Source organism: Ambystoma mexicanum, chromosome 12, assembly GCF_040938575.1.
Source record: "Ambystoma mexicanum isolate Mex_15411 chromosome 12, UKY_AmexF1_1, whole genome shotgun sequence".
Taxonomy (NCBI): Eukaryota; Metazoa; Chordata; class Amphibia; order Caudata; family Ambystomatidae; genus Ambystoma; species Ambystoma mexicanum.
In genome coordinates, this window is record NC_090936.1 from 1,042,749,585 (window position 1) to 1,042,773,082 (window position 23,498).

At 43.6% G+C, this 23,498-nt stretch overlaps 1 long non-coding RNA gene across 2 annotated transcripts in view; it reads right to left on the reverse strand.

The window, feature by feature from the left end:
- Positions 1-23,498, reverse strand: part of LOC138514226 (uncharacterized) — a 468,254-nt gene that overhangs the window by 84,462 nt on the left and 360,294 nt on the right. The gene's annotated exons all lie outside the window — the stretch shown is intronic.

Consider the following 23,498-nt stretch of genomic DNA (forward strand, 5'->3'; position numbering starts at 1 on the left):
AAATGTCAGAAGAAAGGTTGGTAGGTAGGAGAGAAGAACAGATTTTGGAACCTCCAGTTCTGGAAAGGGAAGGTTCTAGACAGAGAGGAGATTCTGGGTTAGGAGCAATTGGAGGTTTAAAGTCTTTAATTTTACCGGTGCCTCTGGCACCACCTGAACGTTTTTCTGGTGAGGCTAAAAGATTTCAAACATGTTTCACTCAATGTGAATTACATTTTTTAAGTAGGCCGGAAGTGTTTTCTTCTGATATGTCAAAGATAACATTTATGATATCTTATCTTTCAGGGGAGGCTGCTAGTTGGGCAGGAGTGTTGGTTAAACAAAAAGATTTAGCTTTGTATGATTTTAAATTATTTAAGGAGGAGTTCAGTAAGTTATTTGATAAACGTCAGGAATCCTTACAAGTTGATGGTGAACTGCTTGAGTTAAAACAGGGGAATCGAGAGTTAGTAAGTTATATTACCCAATTTAAGACTCTAGTTGTTGAAAGTAACTGGCCAGAAGAGAAGAGAGCATCCCTTTTTTACAGAGGTTTAAGGGATGAATTGAAAGACGCCTTGTCTGGGGTGGTAAATAGACCAACTTCTTGTGACGCCTTGATGGATTTAGTTGTACAGTTAGATTTTCACCTCTATGAAAGAAGATTGGAGCGTAGGAGGGGAGACAATAAACAAGAGAATAAATCTAATCCTAGATTTGATAGACCTAGGCTGGAGTTTGTAAATAGAGATTTTAGGTAAAAAAATTCAGAAAGTTCAGGAAGAATTAGAGGACCTCTTTCTAAGGAGGAAAGAGATAGGCGAAGAAATAATAATCTCTGTCTTTATTGCGGAAGGAGTGGACATTTTCTTGGGAACTGCCCTTACACTCCAAAGAAAGTACAAAATCCTGACGGCAAGAATCATCAAGTAGCCAATACTCTTCAGGCGGCAGTTCCTCACATAACAATTAATGTATCCTTGATTTTTGAAAAGAAATTGGTGGGTAGTGGTCCTGTGATTTTTGATTCAGGAGATACTGGGAATTTTATGGATTGGGGAGTAGCAAAGAGTTTAGGTATTCCCTTAGTGAAGAAGGTTTTATCTGAGCAGTTTAGTTCAGTGGATGGATCAGAATTAACTTCAGGACCAATCACACATGAAACTTCTCCCTTACTAATGATTATGGCAGGGAACCATGGAGAGGAGTTGATTTTTGAGATTATCGATGCTCCACAATTGAAGATTATTTTAGGCATGCCCTGGCTTACACATCATAATCCTTTGATTGATTGGGGCAGAAGGGTGATTGAATTAAATTCCAATTTTTGTAAGGAACATTGTTTTGAAGGTAAATCCCTTGAAGATACTCAGATTGATGATGTTAAGGGTGCAAGGTTCTTAGGAGAGGTTGGAGCTCTTTTTCACTCTCATACTATTGGAGCTGTTATGGGAGAGTTACCTGATTGCTACAAAGAATTCAGTGATGTCTTTGATGAGGTAGTGGCAGGTGGTCTTCCTCCTCATAGACCATTTGATTGTAAAATAGAACTTGAACCAGGAGCCACTTTACCTTGTAGCAGGGTTTATGCACTTACTGAAAAGGAAAACGATTACCTTAAGGAGTATTTAACTGAAAATTTAGCAAAGGGTTTCATTAGACATTCCAAGTCCCCGGTGGCATCTCCTTTATTTTTTGTGCCTAAAAAAGAGGGAACATTGAGGACTTGTATTGATTATAGAGCTCTAAATAAGGTAACCATCAAAAACAGATATCCACTTCCTTTAATTTCAGTTATGTTAGATCAGATACAAGGAGCTGAAATATTTTCTAAATTGGATTTGAGAGGTGCTTATCATCTTGTTAGAGTAAAAGAGGGAGATGAATGGAAGACAGCTTTCAAGACTAAGTATGGATTATTTGAATATTTAGTGATGCCTTTCGGATTATGTAATGCCCCAGCTTCATTTCAGTTTTTTATTAATGAAGTTCTACGTGAGTTTCTGGACATTTTTGTTGTAGTCTACATCGATGATATTTTGATTTATTCACAAGATTTGAAACAACATCAAAGTCATGTAAAATTGGTCCTACAAAAATTGAGAGAAAACCATTTATTTGCAAAATCGGAAAAAAGCCAATTTCATACTTCTTCAGTTGAATTCCTTGGTTTTGTGATTACTCCTGGTGGGTTGGAGATGGATTTAAAGAAGATTAAGGCTGTCAAAGACTGGCCATCTCCGACTAAAGTTAAGGAGGTGCAGAGTTTTTTGGGCTTTGCCAATTTTTATAGGAGATTTATCGAAGGATTCTCTCAAATCATTACTCCTATTACTAAACTTCTTAAGAAAGGAGTAAAATTCATTTGGAGTGAAGAAGCTGAAGAGGCTTTTCAGGTTTTGAAAGATCGTTTCATTACAGGACCTGTGCTTTTACATCCTGATCCTTCTAAACCTTTTTTTGTTGAGGCAGACGCCTCCAATCTGGCTATGGGAGCGGTTTTATCTCAAAGGCATGAAAACACTGGACAATTGCATCCAGTTGCTTATTTTTCCAAAAAATTTTCTTCAGCTGAAATCAATTATACCATCATGGATCGTGAGCTTTTAGCGATCAAGGCAGCCTTTGAGGAATGGCGCCATTATTTAAATGGAGCTAGACACACTGTGACAGTTTTGACTGATCACCGAAATCTTTTATTTTTAAAATCAGCTAAAACTTTAACACCCAGACAATTAAGATGGTCAATATTCTTTTCAGATTATGATTTTGTAATTACTTTTAAACCTGGAAGTCAAAATGGAAAGGCAGATGCTTTGTCTCGTCACTTTCCTGGTAGTGAACAATTGAAGGAGATTGATCAACAACCTGTGATTTCCTCTGAATATTTTATTGTGGCGGGAGTTTTTGATGAAGGAAGTTTTTCTAAAGAAATTCAAGACTGTATGACTTCTGAACAAATGGATGAATGGGTGAGACAGGACCCAGTGAGAAAAATTAAAAATGGTTTACCATATTTCGACACTAGATTATATCTTCCTTCAGAGAAGCTCCGTGAAAAAATTTTGATTGATTGTCATGAATCAAAACTCTCAGGTCATCCAGGGTTTAGAAAAACTTTAGAGTTGGTCAGGAGGGAATTTTGGTGGGATACAATGAGAAGTGACATTTTAAACTTTGTTAAGACTTGTGAGACTTGTATTAGAGCCAAGTCACATGTGGGTAAACCAATGGGTTTATTAGAACCTCTTCCAATTCCGCCGCATCCGTGGCATACTATTTCTATGGATTTTATAGTTGATCTCCCTAAGGATCAGGGTTGTTCTACAATTTTGGTTGTTGTTGATTTACTTACTAAAGAAAGTCATTTTATTCCAATTAAAGGGGAAGTTACTGCAGAAAGTTTGGCACAGCATTTTTCTCAAGGCATTGTTCGGCTGCATGGTTTACCTAGTCAGGTGATTTCCGATAGAGGTTCTCAGTTTATTTCAAAATTTTGGAGGGCCTTTTGTAGAACTCTTGGTGTGGAAGTTAAATTAACATCTAGATATCATCCCGAGACTAATGGTCAAGTGGAACGTGTTAATCAAGAGTTGGAAAAGTACTTAAGATGTTACTTGCAAGCAGGAGACAGTTGGGTAGATCTAATTTGGATAGCAGAATTTGCATATAATAATTCTATGAAGGATTCTACTTCTATGTCACCTTTTTTCTGTAGTCGTGGTTTCCATCCTCGTTTCCTTAGAGAACAGATAGAGAAAGACATTGGTAGTCCAGCAGTTGAGATTAGATTACAGACTATGAAGGAAAATTTGGTACGAGCAGTCAAGGCACTTCAATTAAGCAAGGCTAGTTATAAGAGATTTGCTGATGTTAAACGAAAGCCTGGGCCAGAATTTTGTGTTGGGAATAAAGTCTGGTTGTCTACCAAGAATTTGAAAATCAAGTGTCGAACTAAATTTAGTCCAAGATTTATAGGTCCTTTTGAGATTGAGACTGTGATAAATCCAGTTGCAGTTAGATTGAAACTTCCCGAAAATGTAAAAGTACATCCAACATTTCACATTAGTCAGTTAAATCCATTTGTTGATGGAACTAGATTAGGAGTTCCTCCTAGTCCAGTTTTAGTGGAGAATCAATCTGAAGAATTTGAGGTCAGAGCAATTTTGGACTCTAGAAGAAGTCGTGGAAAACTTCAGTATTTAATAGACTGGAAAGGTTTTGGGCCTGAGGAACGCTCTTGGGAATTTGCTAGTGATGTCCATGCTCCAATTTTTGTCGCCAAATTTCATAGGAAGTATCCTTTCAAGCCTGGTCCGGGAGGGAGGGCTTGGAGAGGGGGTACTGTCAGGTTCCATAGTAAATAGGTGGTAATTAAAGAATTATTATCCTTATGTTCTTTGTTTATTTCATTGTTAGGTTTAAAAACTAAATATAGTCCTTTCACTGTTAAAAAGGTTGGGCCTTAACTTCCATATTCAGAGTACTGCAGATACCCCAAGCCAAGATGGAGGGCAGAGGCAGGAGTTCTGATTGGGTGGCAGGTTGACAATGGTGTGACTCCCAACATTCTAAACTGCCTTTCATTAGTTTAGTTTCCTGAGTTGGTCATGTTTCTGTTTATCTCCTATGTTTTGGGCCTTGGAAAACTCTTAAGAAAATATCTTCAACACTAAAAGAAAAAGAAACAACTCATTCAAGTTACATCTACTCTAAAGAAATTAATTTTCCCTGTGGAAGAAAACGCTGAGAGGTCTTCTAAAGCAAAAAATAAGCTAAGTACTTTTTATGTAATTAATCTAAATGAACTGCCAAAGTTAGCCTTATCTTCTGTTATTTTCTCCTCTGAAGTGCAAGGATTAAAAGACGTCGTGTTGTGAAGCCAGTGTTTTTACATAGCAAACTCATTCATCAGAGATTAAGTCATGAAAACATGATATTTAAAGGCTATTAAAGTTAATGACTGCACAGGCAACCTTGTTTTTTAAAAGCAGCTCCTGGGTTGGATGTGGATATTACCAGCCTGACACAACCATAGATTGTGGCGGTGTGCGCCATCTGGGTCCGCGTTGCCCTCTGCCTCGCTGGCCTAAAAAAGGTACCGCAGGGGTGTTGTGTGGTGCGGCGATGTTGTAGTAGACTCTTTGGCCTTGGCGTCCATAGCTGCCAGAGCTGTTGCGGGAGTTAGAGCTGGAATTGGACCATGACCTGTTTTGGCCTCTCTGAGAGTTCTGAAAGCGCAATTGTGCTGCATCTCTCCTTGATTGTCGTGCCTCATCAGTGAAATACTTGTCAGCGACATATTTGGGTAGACTTTTACATGTGTAAAATTCTGCAAGTCCTTTTTGAGTTTCAGAATTTTCCTGTTTAGATTGATGTCTTTAAATTCTTTCAAAGATGTTTCCAGAAGAGTTAGTTTCGCTGTATATATGTCTATTGCAATTTTAGTCTTGAGAGTGTCGCTTTTAAGCGTGAGTTCTGCTATCAATTTATCAGTGACTGATTTGGCTGTGTTGATGATTAGAATTAGCCAGTCTCGAGTGCACTTGTTCGCAATGAAGGACCAATCTTTTCTGAACTGAAGGTTATCTAAGAAAATCCGTGGTTCTATGCGGATGATTAGTCCATTTGGGGCGGTATGGGCCCTCAGGTATTCTGTCATGAGAGCTCCATGGAGTTCGGAGCGGATGATCTTCTTTTTAAGGATTTCTATTTCGTTCCATTCATCGGTGTTACCATTGATGTTTGGTGCCAAGTCGATCCCTAGCAGGGATGGATTGGCCAAGATGCCGTCAACTAATTCTTCGGCAAAAGCTAGGTAATGACCTTCTGCCATGGTGTGCTAGGGGTAGGTGAAGTGGACGGAAGGGAAAGGGGGTTTTATTTGTCTAAAGGCGATGGATAAACAAAGATGTCGAAGGGCTGGAGGTGGTCCTGCCTTTCTGCTACTTGAATAAATCAAACCCAACAACTGCATCCAGGTGTGCGAAAATCAGAAAATAACAACAGGGTAAATTAAAGCTCAAAGAGCTGGAGTGGCAACTGCCTTCCCAAACCGTAGGGAGATACTAGTACACAGGGGACGGTTTGCTGGGAAAAAAAGGGGTTTGTCAGCTTGCCAATCAGGGCAAGACAGAACAACTAATGGAAATGCTTGAGCGGTGGTCCTGCTCTCTTGGACACAGGGTAGAAAGCTGATCTGGTGTTCTGTTGAGACACCCAGGCCCCACCGGTGGAGAGCCGGGGGGTAGGGGGAGATGTCGTGTGGGATATCTAACCACAGGCAATGATGGACATGCTGCTTGACTGGAGGGCAGTCTAGCTGGTGTGAGTGGTTTTTTGGTCACCAACAGCCTGACAGATGGAAGGGGGGGGCAGGAATGGGGGTGGGGCAACCAGCACTATTATATAAAAGATGCGAGAGGGGGATTAAATCTCGTGATCTTGGATCTAGACGACTAGGAATGACAAGTGCAGAAATGGAGGCATCGGGATTTTCTTATGATTTTATTCACCCAGGTGACTCGAAGGTTCCTTGCAGATGGATGGTTGCCCGAAGGGTGGATTGAGTGATACCAAATTTTTACTAAAAATGCACTGTCTCACTAGCTAGGGGATGTGCTGGAAAAACCCATGCTTTCTGGTTTTTTTTGCAATTTCGTGCAGTAGCCCCTGTTGGTCTTGGGGCTATCATAAAATGTTGTGGTGGAGCCACAACAGGTGAGGTCGACCGGTTTCGATGGTTTGTTAGTGATTACCGACCATCTTCTTCAGGACAAGATCAATCTTCATGTGCTACTGAATAGTGTCTGTCCTCATAGTAGGGCAGCGGTGGCAGAACTCACGCTTAAAAGCGACACTCTCAAGACTAAAATTGCAATAGACATATATACAGCAAAACTAACTCTTCTGGAAACATCTTTGAAAGAATTTAAAGACATCAATCTAAACAGGAAAATTCTGAAAATTCTGAAACTCAAAAAGGACTTGCAGAATTTTACACATGTAAAAGTCTACCCATATGTCGCCGACGAGTATTTCACTGATGAGGCACGACAATCAAGGAGAGATGCAGCACAATTGCGCTTTCAGAACTCCCAGAGAGGCCAAAACAGGTCATAGTCCAATTCCAGCTCTAACTCCGGCAACAGCTCTGGCAGCTATGGACGCCAAGGCCAAAGAGTCCACTACAACATCCCCACACCACACAACACCCCTGGGGTACCTTTTTTAGGCCAGCGAGGCAGAGGGCAACGCGGACACAGATGGCGCACACCGCCACAATCTATGGTTGTAACACGCAGCAGAGGACAGGCAACGATCCTTCCACCTCCCTGATTGTGAATAAATCATCATATCAACTGACTCGACCGGATAAAGAGATCCTACAAAAGGGCCTTTCATTTATACCCACAGCCAGATACGATCCTTTCCAAACCCGGATTGAATGTAACCAACTCCTTCGGAAAATACATCTGCAGCAATTTTTTGAAGAAAAATCTAATCCACAAAAGGACGTCACTGGCTTGAGATCCAACTGTCAGTTCTGCGTACCCTCAAGTGCCTACAGGGCCGAATCTATTACCTTTGAGCAAGCACTCATGAAGAAACTCTCAGAAATTGAAGCTGACATTCCCTTCGTTCACAACAACTGTACTAAAATCCAACTTGAAGCTCTCTCTGCTCTTGCCAAAAATCAAGCTATAGCTATCAAACCGGCAGACAAAGGGGGAGCTATTGTCATTCAGAATACTAATGACTACATTATATGGTGGAAGCCCTGGTCTGTGACACTTCAAGTTACCACCTCCTCTGCAGCGATCCAACAGCTTCCCTGCAGGCCTTGATAGCACCCATCATTGAAGAAGCGGAAGCAGAAGGATACGTGAGCTCAAGGGAAGCAGCTTTCCTGATGCCATCGCATCCAAGGACTCCAGCCATGTACGCCCTACCAAAAATACACAAAGCCACTCTGCCCACGCCGGGCCGTCCTATTGTCTCAGGGATCCAGTCGATCTTGGAACCTTTATCCCAATACGTAGACTTTTTTATTGAGGACGAAATTCCGAAAATGCAATCCTATGTAAAAGACTCTACAGCAATGCTCATTCTCCTTGACTCTGTGCAATTCAACCCTGAACTTGACTGGCTAGTCACCATTGACATCGAATCTCTGTACACCAAGATTCCTCAACAAGAAACTCTTACCATGTTAAAAGATCTTCTGGACTCAGGCATTGACCTCCATGAGGTGCCCTCCACCTTCATATCCTCCTTGGCTGAAATAGCCCTCACGAGGAACTATTTCATGTTCAACGATCAATTTTACCAACAGATCTCTGGTACCGCCATGGGTGCCACCTTCGCACCCAGTCTGGCTAATCTTTATGTCAACTCTTTTGAGCTTCAGCATATATATCCTCCAACTAACCCTTTTCGTGACAATTTGCTCATCTGGCGCCGCTACATAGATGATATTTTCATCATCTTTAGAGGCTCCAACGAAGAACTCCTGGCATTTCACGAATGGCTCAATACACGTAACATCCATCTGCATTTCACCATGGAACAAGATAGAAGAGAAACCCACTTTCTCGACCTAGCCATTATGGCTTCACAAGGCGGGCTCATCTCCAAAGTCTACCGCAAGGACACCGATAAGAACTCCCTCCTTACATACTCGAGTTACCACCCTCAATCTCTCAGAGACAACCTACCGTTTGGACAATTTCTGCGTTACCGACGTCTCTGCAGTAGGACGGAAGACTACACTGCTCAGTCCAAGACTCTCAAAAACCAACTCATCCAGCGGAGTTATCCACAGAGGATTGTCCAGAATACATACAGAAGGGCCAGATGCATCCCACGCGCGTGTACCCTTGAACAACATCAGAAGGACTCAGATGCCACAACCATCACGGCAGTACTGAGTTACTCCCCTCTACTTAACAAAATCAAAAAGGAAATTAAGTCTTTATGGCCTATCCTCAACACTGGCGCATCTAACATGCCCATGCCGCGTTTTGCACTAAAAAGAAGACGCAACCTGAGAGACGCCCTCGTTAATACGGTGCGTCCAGATACTGACACTGTTAAAAACACACAGGTCACCCTATGGAACCAGACCCATCCTGTGGGTCATAGTCCCTGTGGCTTGTGTTCAATGTGTATCCAGACGGCTCGGAGCACCACTTTGGACATTGGCTGGACCACTCCATGGGTTCAGAAATTCTTCACTAACTGTAATACCAAAGGAGTAATATATATGATCACCTGTCCGTGTCACTTGCGATACGTTGGGATGACTGCCCGAGAAGTAAAAAAACGGATGATTGAACATAGATCTTGCATCCGCACCAAGAAACTAACAGCACCCATGGTTCCCCATTTCCTGGCGAAAGGCCACACAGCAGAGTCTTTCGAATGGACCATTTTGGAAAAAATCAAGCGCCCGAAGCGAGGAGGCAATTATCACGCAATACTCTTCACCCAAGAACAGAAGTGGATTTTTCGCTTGAATACCTGCAAGCAAGGGTTGAATGAAGCAATGCAATGGCAAGAACTTGCAGTGCTACAGCATTGAAACTTGACATCCCACGAATCACTGCCTTTGGCAGATGTACCTGTGCGATGAACGGGACTACACATGAAACACTTGATGCGCTTTCATCTTCTATATGTTCTTCTGTTCCATCAAAAAATGATTTTCTCTTCCATTCATCTTCTCCATTTATTGTTATTTTTCTTTATACTCGTTTGATTTTTCCATTACTTTCTCCTTCTTTATGAAATCTTTTCTGTCCTTTGCCTCGTTTCATTTATTTTGCTTTACTGTGTATTCCATACACAACATTTTTTGTTCATTCCTTTTGTGCCTCTCTGCCTCCCCCTCCCACACTCCCCTTTCCTGAGCCTGCTCCGACCATGCACAACTCATGTGGCAACCCCAAACCCCCGCACCCCCTCCCCCCTCCATTCCTGAGCCTGCTCTGACCCAGCATATATACATACATATATTTAACATATTTATTTTGGCACGGGAACCCCTTTCACGCTTTTAACATTCCCTTGCGTTTTCCATCCAGGGATTTGTCCCCCCCCCTTTTCCCCTGCTCGCGCCGACACGAGCCCTAGCCCCGACAGCACACACACCCACTGATGCGTTTGCCTTGATTGGACAAGCACGGCCCATACATCCGTATGGGCCGCGCTACGATTGGCTAAATGCCAGCTGCCTCACTCATCATGTGGCAAACCCATATTGGCCCTAGCCCTGCAGCACCCACACCCACTGATGTGTGTGCCTTGATTGGCCTAACGCGGCGCACACACCCGTATGGGCCGCGCTATGATTGGCCGCATGCAAGCTGACATAACTGCTACGTGGCAACCCCTGATTGGCCCATGCGCCTGTGACAGGGTGCTGCCACGCCCCTATGCCGCGTCATACGCGGCACTTAACAACCGCTGCAGCTGCTCACTATGCCTACAGCATTGAGACTGAGCAGGCTGCAGCGTTTGTGTCCGCCCTGAACCTTTTCAGGTATGTGACCCCTCTCTCCCCATTTAGAGTCGTCGCCCAACACAGGCGTATCCAGCCTCTCGCCGCTCTGCTCATGCTTTCTTCTACAGGCACTCTCCTGCAGAGAGCCCATTTTTCGCTCCCAGCGGACCTCCTGGACAGTACAGCTACCCTACCCAGGTAGGCTCCTGCAACTGGCTTTTCCTCCAGCACATCCCACGGCTCGCTCCCCCCCACCTCTCCACCCTTCCCCCACATTTTCTCCTTCATGTGCACAGGTCCTTGCCTACTTCCCCACCTCCTTTCCTTCTATCCTCTCCTTCCCCTCACTGGGGTTTATTTGTCTACGCTTTAGCCACCATTGTAGTGGTTTTTTGCTCTCAATTAGTGAGCAACCTTTCCTTTTTTGAGACAGCATTCACTGGCTTTGTAACAGGTTCTCAAGCTGTGTTCTGGATGCACCATTGTTGCAACATTGCGGTTAGAGGTCCACTCATGCCCTCTCTGCAATGTGTTTCTTGTGTCTCCTATTCCAGGATCCCCATGCAGCCTGCCACCGCTGCCCTACTATGAGGACAGACACTATTCAGTAGCACATGAAGATTGATCTTGTCCTGAAGAAGATGGTCGGTAATCACTAACAAACCCTCGAAACCGGTCGACCTCACCTGTTGTGGCTCCACCACAACATTTTATGATACCCCCAAGACCAACAGGGGCTACTGCACGAAATTGCAAAAAAACCCAGAAAGCATGGGTTTTTCCAGCACATCCCCTAGCTAGTGGGACAGTGCATTTTTAGTAAAAATTTGGTATCACTCAATCCACCCTTCGGGCAACCATCCATCTGCAAGGAACTTTCGAGTCACCAGGGTGAATAAAATCGTAAGAAAATCCCGATGCCTCCATTTCTGCACTTGTCATTCCTAGTCGTCTAGATCCAAGATCACGAAATTTAATCCCCCTCTCGCACTCTTTTATATAATAGTGCTGGTTGCCCCACCCCCATTCCTGCCCCCCCCTTCCATCTGTCAGGCTGTTGGTGACCAAAAAACCACTCACACCAGCTAGACTGCCCTCAAGTCAAGCAGCACGTCCATCATCGCCTGTGGTTAGATATCCCACACGACACCTCCCCCTACCCCCCGGCTCTCCACCGGTGGGGCCTGGGTGTCTCAACAGAACACCAGATCAGCTTTCTACCCTGTGTCCAAGAGAGCAGGACCACCGCTCAAGCATTTCCATTAGTTGTTCTGTCTTGCCCTGATTGGCAAGCTGACAAACCCCTTTTTTTCCCCAGCAAACCGTCCCCTGTGTACCAGTATCTCCCTACGGTTTGGGAAGGCAGTTGCCACTCCGGCTCTTTGAGCTTTAATTTACCCTGTTGTTATTTTCGGATATATGAAATGTACAGCTCCTACCAGAATGCAATTTATTTCTCTTGAATTTATTGTGAGTTTTCATACGTATAGTTGTGAACATGTGTGTCATGTACATTATCTACATGTACACTTTGTATAAAAACTCTACACTGATTTTGAGCGTGTGCAATATACATATTGTACATGCACATTTTGTATATTGTATAAACCAAATCATAGCAAACTACTATGACTCTTTAATAGAAGGACATCCACGAATGGCTAAAACCCAGGCTAAGATAAAGAAAAATTACTGGCGGCCCACTTGGCGAAAAGATATTGCCCAGTTCATCACGACCTGTGGTGTTTGCGCTCAGCACAAGTCTCAAAAACAAAGTCCTGCAGACCTTCTACATCCTTTGATGGTGGCCCCAGCGCCTTGGCATACGCTGTCTATGGATTTTATTTATTGTGGACAATCGACCTTCGATTGTCCACAGGTCATCATCCCCAAACCGATGGCCAGACCGAACTGACCAATCAAACTCTAGAGCAGTACTTAAGGTGCATGTTACAACAAACCGAAGATACCTGGAAGGACATACTCTGGTTGGCTGAATATGCATACAACAATTCCATCCACACCAGTACAGGACAAACGCCATTTTACACAGTATATGGGGCCACGAATCTTCCTTCACAAATACCTAGGACCCTATTCCATCAAAGCCGTGATCAACCCTGCGGCCATGAAATTAGAATTACCGTCCCACATGCGGATCCACCTTGTGTTTCATGTCTCCCTCCTAAAACCATTGAGACCAGGTACACGGATCGATACTCCACCGTATCCCGAAATAGTTGAAGGAGAACCGGAATACAAAGTTAAAAGGATCCTAGACTCTAAGATGGTCCAGTCCAAGCTATACTACCTAATAGACTGGAAAGATTATGGACCCCAAGATCAGACCTGGGAGCCCAGTGAACATGTCCATGCGCCACGATTAATCAGGCAGTTCCACCGCAATAACCCCACTAAACCAGGGCCAAGGGGGGAACCCCCCCTTGAGAGGGGCCTTGAGGGGGAGTGCTGTCATGGCCACGGGCACCAGAACACAAAAACCACACCATCTAGTGAGGGGGGCAATGGGTCACTTGACTCACTTGTGTCCCTTTGGGACTCACAAACACAGGGGCCCTGGCTGGACTCAGTCCTGGCGCCTTTGGTGCCAGGCTCATATAGAGATGTGAGCAGGAACACTTTATTTCAGTGCAGGAGTGCTTTTATTTTACTTCAGTGCTGGAGTGCTTTTATTTTACAAAAACTTTCCAGTTGCTGGAAGCCTTTATTCCAGAGAACATCCCCATGTGCTGACTCATCAGGCGTGGCTCCCTAGGCCTGGTCTCCAGGTGCTGACTCATCGGGTGTGGCAGGGCGTGGCAGCAGGCAGGCCAGAGCTACTGGGCATGGCCGGGAACAAGACTATACAAAACCCACCTATCCCTCAAGCAAATATGATGCTCACTACTTACCTTTTGATCCTGCAACAACAGCATCCTTACCTGGACCCTGGCTTGCATCTCACATTAATGCTCCCTCTTCTTGGCAGATCCCGAATCGACGCCACAGCACCTGCGCTCTCTGTCCCACGAAGCCCAAGTCCTGAAATGAGAAAAGAAGACAAGACAAGGTTAGAACTCCCAAAAACACCCAACCCAGAGTTGCGCCGCATTTAAAACCTAACGCGCACCCTAAGGCATCATTAAAGGCTACTTACCAGCTGTTGGACCATCTCAGCCCCGCTCCTCCGTACCGCCGGCTCCGCTTCTTCTACCGCAGCTACCGCCGGCACCGCTACACCACCTGCAAGGGGAGGGAGCAAAGAAAAGAGACATTACATACAAAGGACAGAGAACAAACTTTACAAATACAATTACAACAGTCGGAAGACAAGCGGGCAAGTGGAAACAAGGGAAACACTTACCCACAAGAGAAGTGGACTAGTCGCAGCTGGCCTGGACTTCCACGACAAGGGACCATTGAAGGAACTCAGTTCCCTTCAACAAGCGCCCCTGCCAGAAGCAGCAGGACGGAGAGCTCATCATCATCATTCAGCAGGAACCACACTGCTCATCACGGAAGTTCCCCACACAGATGCAGAGGGAGGAACATACAACAGGAGTTTCATCCCTCGGAGGGCTGTGACCGTGCCCCAACGTCTCCACTGAGACCAGGTGAGCATAACACCGAGGGAAGGCTATGCTCTTAGGAGGGGTGCAAATGTGATATATAGTGACCAAACAACAAAGTAAAACAGTCCAAAACAAAGGGAATGGCCGATCAAGGTTCTATAAAAATATATATACTTTAATTAAACACACCATCTACAATTGAACAAAAATAGAAATACCGTACAAAAAGCCACCCCTGTGAAAGACAAAGAGAAGCAGCAGAGTGGAGAAAGTAGCCTTCTGAGCATAAGTACAGCAAATACCAACCACGAAAGAATATGTCTTAGGTGAAAGAAGGTAATGAGGAGACCTAATCAGTGTCGAGGGTCCCAGTGAACCGAGGGGTCGGTTTGTGGTCAACAGTACCTGGTTTTGGTACTTGGGTGGGTTCAGGGATGTTGACCCTGGTGTCGAAGGTAGATGTGAGCGGATCAAGCTCAGTTCGGGCATGTTGGATCGTGTGAGCCCAAGCAGCAAGAGGGCATTGAGTAGGAGCAAATGCAGTCGCTCTTTGCAGTTTAAGGGGGATGCTCCACGCTGCAGTTCCCAACATCTCTTTGCAGTTGTGTCAGGCCGAGTCAAGCTTTAGCCACTGGGAGGGGTCGATGCATGATGCTCCAGCGGTTCTAGTCGGTGGGCAACAGTGGTCGAATTGGTGATCTTGGGGGTGTCAATTTGCAGGTCGGTGAGGTGGCCGTTCGAGGGCTAGATGTGTAGCGCAACCAACCCCCAAGGCAACTTGGTGCTAAAGCTGAAACCAACAACTACATGAAAAGGACGGAAAGGGACACAGAAAACCTAACAATGTCCAGTGGGAGTGGGTAGGGGGTAGATCTCTCTTCTGCCTTGGATGGCTCCTTCTTTACCCGAGGCTGAAGGCTTTAGAAAGTGCAACATTTCCAAAGGAAGTCCAGTGAGTTCTTCTCAGGTGCTTCAGAGTGAATCTTAGTGTCTACAGAGGATCTGGGGAAGGGGTGGGTAACACCTTCTTTTAAAGGCAAAAGTCTCCAGTTGATTGCACTAAAGATAGCCTGCCTTAGTGGTCCAATCTCTGCTCTTGAAAAGAGAGGACTTTGACCTTCTGAGGTCACACACAAAGTGATTTGCTCCAGAAGAAGAGAAGGGGACATTCACCAGACACTTCTGTCTACTCTAATACCACACCCTTCCCAGCTCACTGAGAACAAAGGCCTTCAGAGATGCAGCACCCTGCTGTGAGACTACTCCTTTTGAATGGATGTGTGCCTTTGATGCCAGGGCACAGGAAAGTTGCCTGTTGTGCGGCTGTCTCTGGCGAAGGGTGTTACCTGTTCTCACAAAGAGATCAAGGAAGAAGCCCGGTCCTCCAGGTTCCGGTTCTGCCATTTGACATACTCCACCCGGCTGACCAGAATACACATCACCTTCCACAGCACAGCTGACTCACAGGAGCTGACACATGTGCGATATCAATTGTCGTCCATGATCATAAGTAGTATCATGCACCATGCCTAAACTCAGGAATAGCTTTATTTAGAGATTTCCCTGCCACCAGCATGGGTTAGTTATAATCATTTTGGTTTCGGTACAAGGGGGCATACCTTAAATTCCGCCCTTGCGCTGCAGAGGCTTGGCTGTCGCTGCAGCTGTCAAGTGGTCCTCTTGTGACCTTTGAACCTGCTCTGCACCAGTAGAGCAGGTGCTGCGGATCAGGCTGCTGATGCAGCAGGGCATGACTATTTATTTATTTATTTGTACATTTGTAAATCACACTAAACCCATAGGCATCAATGCGCTGGTTGCTGTACATGTTACACAGTGGGCACTCACATAGTCAAAGCAGTACTTTCGCCTAGTTTGCTAAGTTTTCAGAAGTTTGCAGAAGGACCAGTATGATTGCCGGGATTTCAGGGCTAGAGTTATAGTGTTCCAGAGTTTCACTGCAATGACAGGGGAATCTTGAACTGCATGCTTTTGGCATTGAGTTGAGGAAAATGGGACTATGGTTAGCAGCTTAATCTTTTGGAGATGGAATTACCCACATCATTTTATTTATCAATACAAACCAAAAAAGCCAGCGCTCTGCACCCTTGCCAAATGGCAATTTCTCACAGTGTGTGTTATAAATGTGCCCTAACAGCACATCTGATGGCAGCACGCGCAATAAAGGTTTGTATCATATAAGTGTCGTAAGAGTGTATTGTAAGAGTGTGTCATAAGAGTATGTGTCGTAAGAGTGTATGTTGTCAGAGCAACTGTCAGAGGAACATGAGTCATAAGTGTGAGTGTCATAAGGGTGTGTACTGTAATTTCCAGTGTCGTAAAAGCAAGTGTCTTAAGAGCCTGTGTCGGAGGTGTGTGTTTTAGACGAGTGTGTGTCGTAGCAGCATATGCTGTATGTGTCATTGGCGTGTAAGTGTCTGACATGCGAGTGTATGGTGTATAAGTAGCGTGAGTGTTTGTTATGTTTTGTTTTATTACTCATGGGGTAGAATGTATCTATTTGACAGATAAAGAAAGGTAAAGAGTGAGAGAGCGAGAGAGAGAGACAGAGATGTGGCCTTGGGAGCTAGAGAAATGGGACCTAGCTGCAAAGGTCAGAAGTTGTTTTGCCTTCTAAGGCCTATTCCCGCCTTCCCCCAACTAACCAACTATCCTCTAAGATCTCCTACCACCTTACTCTACACACACAGAATCCCCACAGAAGGCCACCATAGGCTTATCCATTAGCATATCAACACTATCTGAGCCACGACTAAGCTCTTCTCTTTACCCCTGTCGCACTCTCCCACATCAGCGGCTAACCATACTCAAAAAGGTGTAGTCTATCAAATCCTGGGCTCTTCCCTACAGATAACATACTCCGAAGTTTCTTCCGCAAACCCATAGAAAGCAGATTGGAACTGAAGAACTGTGCACTTCTGACAAACAGGTTTTGCATCTGCCTTTCCCACTTTACCACTCAGGAACCCCAACCCCCATTTTTGTTACAGAGCCAAGTGCGCAAGGCTACCAATAGTGGCAGACAGGCACTATTTAAGATCATTTACATTACATTAAAGTCATAAAATGCACATGTCAAATATGCCTCCTATATGCATGAAAACTTACATTGAAGTCAGGTTTGACTTTGATGTGAGTTTCAATATCTACAATATATTATTATGTATGAGTTGTACAGTTTGTACATGTACACTATCTACATATCAGAGTCAGTTCTGACTTTCAAGTGAGTTTTCAGACGTGCATTAGCGTACTTGTATGAAATTTACATCTCCTGCACATACTTGTAGAGTTTGCATAAACAATTTACATTTGTTCTGCTAATGTATTGTATCCCTCTTATACATATGAAAGCTCACATAAAAGTGAGCAGTAACTTTGATGTGAATTTTCAATACGTACATGATGGATATATGAAATGTACAGCTCCTACCAGAATGCAATTTATTTCTCTTGAATTTATTGTGAGTTTTCATACGTATAGTTGTGAACATGTGTGTCATGTACATTATCTACATGTACACTTTGTATAAAAACTCTACACTGATTTTGAGCGTTTGCAATATAAATATTGTACATGTCCATTTTGCATAAAAGCTGTACATTTATTCTTAACATGTGTAATGTACATATTCTACATGTACATTTTGTTTAGAAGCTGTATATTTATTCTGAGTGTGTGTCAGAATAGCGTAACAGAGCTTTATGTAAGTGTAGAAGTCGTAAATTTGTGCCGTAAAAGCATGTGTGGTAATAGCGTGTGTTTGTGTGTGTATGTCGTAGGAGCGTGTGTTGTAAGAGTGTGTGTCACAAAGAGTGTTTGTTGTAAGAGGATGTGTTGTAAGAACATGTGTCCTAAGTGTGAATGTTGTAAGTGTGTCATAGGTCGTAGGGACGTCACGCATGTCGTAAGACCATGGTGTAAGGCATATGCACATGTACATTTTGTATAGAAGCTGTACATTGATTATGAGCATGTGTAATATACATACTCTACATGTACATTTTGTATAAAAGCTGTACATTCATTCTTAACATGTGCAATGTACATTTTCTACATGTACATTTTGTTTAGAAGCTGTATATTCATTCTGAGTGTGTCAAAATAGCGTAATAGAGCGTTACATAAGTGTAGAAGTCGTAAATGTGTGCCATAAAAGCATGTGTGGTAATAGCATGTGTTTGTGTGTATGTCGCAGGAGCGTGTGTCGTAAGAGTGTGTGTCACAAAGAGTGTTTGTTGTAAGAGGATGTGTTGTAAGAGGATGTGTTGTAAGAACATGTGTTCTAAGTGTGTTATTGGTCATAGGGACGTCATGCATGTCGTATGACCATGGTGTAAGGCATATGCACATGTAAATTTTGTATAGAAGCTTTACATTGATTATGAGCATGTGTAATGTACATATTCTACATGTACAATTTGTATAGAAGCTGTACATTGATTATGAGCATGTGTAATGCACATATTCTGCATGTACATTTTGCTAAGAAGATGTACATTGATTTTGAGCATGTGTAATGTAAATATTCTACATGTAAATTTTGTATATAAGCTGTATGTCGATTGTGAGCATGTGTAAAGTAATGTACATATTCCACATGTCCATGTGCATTTTGTATAAAAGCTTTACATTCATTATGAGTGTGTGTTGTAATAGCTCACCAGAATGTGGCATAAGTGTATGTGTCATAAGTGTGGGTGTAGTAAAAGGGTAAGTGGTAAGACCGTTTGTGTGTGTGTGTGTGTGTGTATGCGCGCACGCCATAGGAGGGTGTGTCATAGGAGCATGTATCATAAGAGTATGTGTCGTGGGAGTGTGCATTGCAAGAACATGTGTCATATGTGTAAGTATTGTAAGGGTATCGTAAGCCCATGTTTTGTAAGACTGCAGTATAAGGCATATGGAATGTATATGTACCTTTTGTATAGAAGCTGTACATTGATTCTGAGCGTGTGTAATGTATATATTCTATATGCAAATGTAAATTTTGTCTAGAAGCTGTAATTTGATTCTGAGAATAAGTAATGCACATATTCTACATGTACATTTGAATAGAAGCTGTACATTGATTATAATCATGTGTCGTAATAGCGTAACCGCATGTGGTGTATGTGTCCATAAGTGTGTGCTGTAAGAGTGTGTGTGGTAAGAGTTTGTGTTGTTTGTTTGTGTGTGGTAGGAGTTTGTGTCATAGGAGCTTGTGTCACCGGAGTGTGTGTCATAGGAGCATGTGTCTTAAGTGTGACAGTCTTAAGTGTGTTGTAAGGCAGATGAGCATGTGCACGTGCATTTTGTATAGAAGATGTACATTGATTCTGGGCATGTATAATGTGCATATTCTACACGTACCTGCTTATTTTGTATTGAAGCTGTACATTTATTCTGAGCATATATTGCAAAAGCATAACATCACATGGCATAAGTGTATGTGTCATAAGTGTGTGTTGTAAGAGCATGTGTGGTAAGAATGTGTGTTGTCTGTGTCTGAGTTTCATGTATTAAAGTCCTTCTATATGTATGAATTTTCACATTAAAGTGACCTCTAACTTTGATGTGAGTTTTCAATACGTGCAAGAGGAGCATATGAGTTGTACAGTTCATACATGTATGCAATTTACATCTCGTGAAAACGGACATAAAAGACTTAGATGTATGTTTTCAGATGTATTAGTGTACATGTATGAAATGTACATCTACCACATGTACATTTAGAATTAAAAAATGAATGTTCATTCTGTTCTAGTACTATAGGTCAACTGTATGTAAAAAAAGCTCATAATGATGTTTTATGTAGTGCTTTCACCAAAGTGCTTTACATAGAATATATTTACATACAATACCACCAAACAGAAAATGGGACTCATTTATCAACCTTGCCAGGATTCAAACCTGCGACCTGCAGACCGCACACAGATGGCAGTAGCAAGCAATTAACCTGCTGACCTAGGGGGCTTCAAGTACTTTTACATTGCATACATGTATTTAATTTAAATCTCTTATATATCTTATATACTAACATCAAATTGAGTCCTAACATTGATGTGATTTTTCATAAATATAGTAGCGTACATTACATCTTCTACACGTATGAAAGAAGCACATTTGTTCTGTGCATGCATCAAATATAGATCAATCTTAAAATGTTACTTTCTCAAAATGTGGCCGGCTCAATTTTCAAATTAATTATTATATCTAAGTGCAGGCCAAAAATCTTGGATCCAAGTTGCCAATTTTTATATAGTAGGGCCAAACAAATAGTTCTTACTATTATAAACCCCATTTTAAAAGTTGTTTGAAACACAATCAAAATAAATTACTTTAAAAATATAAAGCTATCCATGAAAAATTCTGAAATTTTTCAAAAAGGGGCTTCTATTTCGAGATTTTACTGTGGAATTTGTAAAGTTTTTTCATAGAAGGGTACAATGGTTATTAAGAAAATGTATTTTGTGAAACTTCAAAGGCAATCCCTCTTAACTTTAACTACGCTATGCACTAGTCCAATGGTATATATACGGGTACGTTGCGAAACGCATCATAGTTGTGATGCCACCATTCCTTGGCTATACTTTGGGATCCAAAGATTTGAATAAATAAAGACTTTATGTTTACTTTGTGACTGGGACTCTGGTCAATTCATGTGCAAGAAAGCCTTGCTGGAGTGCAACCCAATCGCTGGTGATGCTCACTGGTTGGATGAAGACATGATGTGAATGGCAGAAAGGATTTGGCAAAAAACCAAATGACGACGGCACTCGCTTCAGCTGTTATTTAATAATGGTCCCACTCTTCCGGGCCTTAGTTTATCTGCTTTATTGGCTTTAAGGTAAATGTAGATGACAGACCAGAACAACACTTCGTTTCACCCTGAACGGGCTTCGTCAGATTGTGTGGATAAAAATTACAAAGACACATTTATAATATATATATTTCTGAGGTTTGTGGAATCTGCTTAGATCACATGCTGTGCATAGGCCGACATCTAGTGGAAGCTGCAGTGTATTACAGTTGTTGTTTTTTAAACTCGAAAATGGACGTCGAATAGAGCGTGCCAGTAATACTATCCCTAGTGTGACGTCCCCTGTAGCCATGATCGCTCACGCGTGTAGGTCCCTCAGATTGTTTTTCCGCCTTACTAGTCCGACGCATGTGTGCAGAGTTCCTTTCAGCATGTAGCCTTATCTATATTTCAATTACTGTTAGATCTCTTCCTATCCTTTATTCACCGAACGCAGAAGAGCGACGCCGGTGACGATCGGAGAGACTTCTGTCGAAGACTGCTACGATGGACCCCAGGCCTTGGAAGGCCACCCCGGGCCTCGACCCGGTCAGTAGGGAGAGTGGGGGGAGGTCATACATATATAGATATTCCCCTTTTCCTACATATATTCGCCCCGCTGCCATAGCTTGACCTTATGGAGAGTACTCTGTTTAAATTCTGCCCCAAATGTAACAAAAAGTTCCCCTTGCTGGATAAACATACTGTTTGCAATTTGTGTCTCCCTCGGGACCACTTTGAGGCCTCTTGTCGGGCCTGCCTATTATTTGAGCCTAAAAGACCGCTCCACTAAGCGCTGGGCCCTCTACACCAGGCAGCTTGAAGCCATGGACGTAGAGGGAACATTCAGCGATGGCAGCAACGCCGCCGAATCGGATGGCGAGGGTGACAGGGCGGCTTCAGCTACCCAGGTGCAGACTCCTGATCCCAGATGACTGGCCAGCGGCCATGTTGTGGGGACCACATCCGGCAGCAAAAGCACAACACGTACATCCACCACCAAGTACATTAGCGCCAGCCAAGACTCGACACGCGTGTCGAGCAATCGGCAATGGTCGAAACCTACAGAGCGGTCCACCGAATCCTTGTTTGCGTTCCTGATCACAGTCGCCTCATGACGATACCCACCCATCCTCGGATGGAAAAGGTGTCGTTCATCAAACCACCACCGAGACCTGGCCGTCCGATGACGACACTGTGTCTCGACCCACTACCGAAACTGGACACTCTGCGTCTAACCCTACACCCGAAATTCGATGCTCCTCGTCGGATCATGCCTCTGGGAGTCAATGCAATGCATCAGACCAAGCAGAAGGCCACAAAAAGTCTAGTAAGACCACTTCTAGCCCCCTCTCGGGGGAGGGGGTGAACACCTCAAAAGCCATCTAAAGATACCCACACTCCTAAAGAGAAGCATAGGGAGGACAAGGCTGCTAAAAAATCTAAAAAACCTCAGTCAGCCCCCAAGACCAAACTTACACCTCCCACAGATGAGGACATGGGCCTTACCCCTCATTCTGTTATTATACCAAGCTCCAAAGAATGGAGCTCTCAGGATATAGACAATGAAATGTGATAGAAAAGGATATAGAGTAATGAAAAGGATGACCTTTATGGCAGATTTGTATGAAAAAGATCCAAACTATTTTCAGAGTTATAGGAACACCCCTCCCACCTCAGCTCCTTCTGGTTCCAGTGCCACTCCTGTGTCTTCTCAACCCCTTCCTAAGAGGGCTTGCTCTGATACTCCCTTTCAGGACTTATAGACCCCTTTGTAGTGGAGCCGTATGACCCAAATTTTTACCATGAAGAACCTGACCCTCAATTCAAGGAGGAACAGGCTTCCGAGCCTTACTACGACAGGGATGATGAGGACCAGGATGCTGAAGATGAGGCGGAAGCTTACACCTTAGACTCCAAAATTCCTAAGGACCCTCCTGTTAATGATTCTCCAGTCGATAACAAGCCTCTCCTTAAAGAGGTGTTGGCTAAGGCTGCTGAACACTTCTAGATAGATACAAAGGAAGTTCAAGAGGACAGGGATTTCGCAGAGCAAATCCTGGCAGACAAAAGGGCAGTAACTCAGTCCATCCCGTTGCTAAAATAAGTTCAGCGCAGAATTCTGCCTTCTTTGCAGACACCTAACCTCACACGTGCAGTAAATCCATGTGTTGAAAAGTTACTTCGCGCTGCCCCTCTGACCCTTTATATATCAGGGGACAACTAAAACCAGATTCTCTGGTTGTTACCACCACTAGAAAGAGAGCAGGAACCCCATTTGCTTCCTCTGAGGGTCCTCCAGAAAAGGAAAGCAAAAGAATCTATGGTCTAGGGAGAAAAGTCACTTCATCTGTGACATATCAGGCTAGGATAGCCAACAGTGACACCCTCTTAGCAAGTTATAATTGCCATAAGTGGGAGGAAGTATCTGCTTTGCTTTCCTCCGCACCTGAACCTAGTTAGCGCAAGTGGCAGCTGAGGGGAGGGCAGTGTCTGGCTGCCTCCTGAAAACTAACTTTGACGCGGCTGAGAGACTTCTGTCGAAGACTGCTGCGATGGACCCCAGGCCTTGGAAGGCCACCCCGGGCCTCGACCCGGTCAGTAGGGAGAGTGGGGGGAGGTCATACATATATAGATATT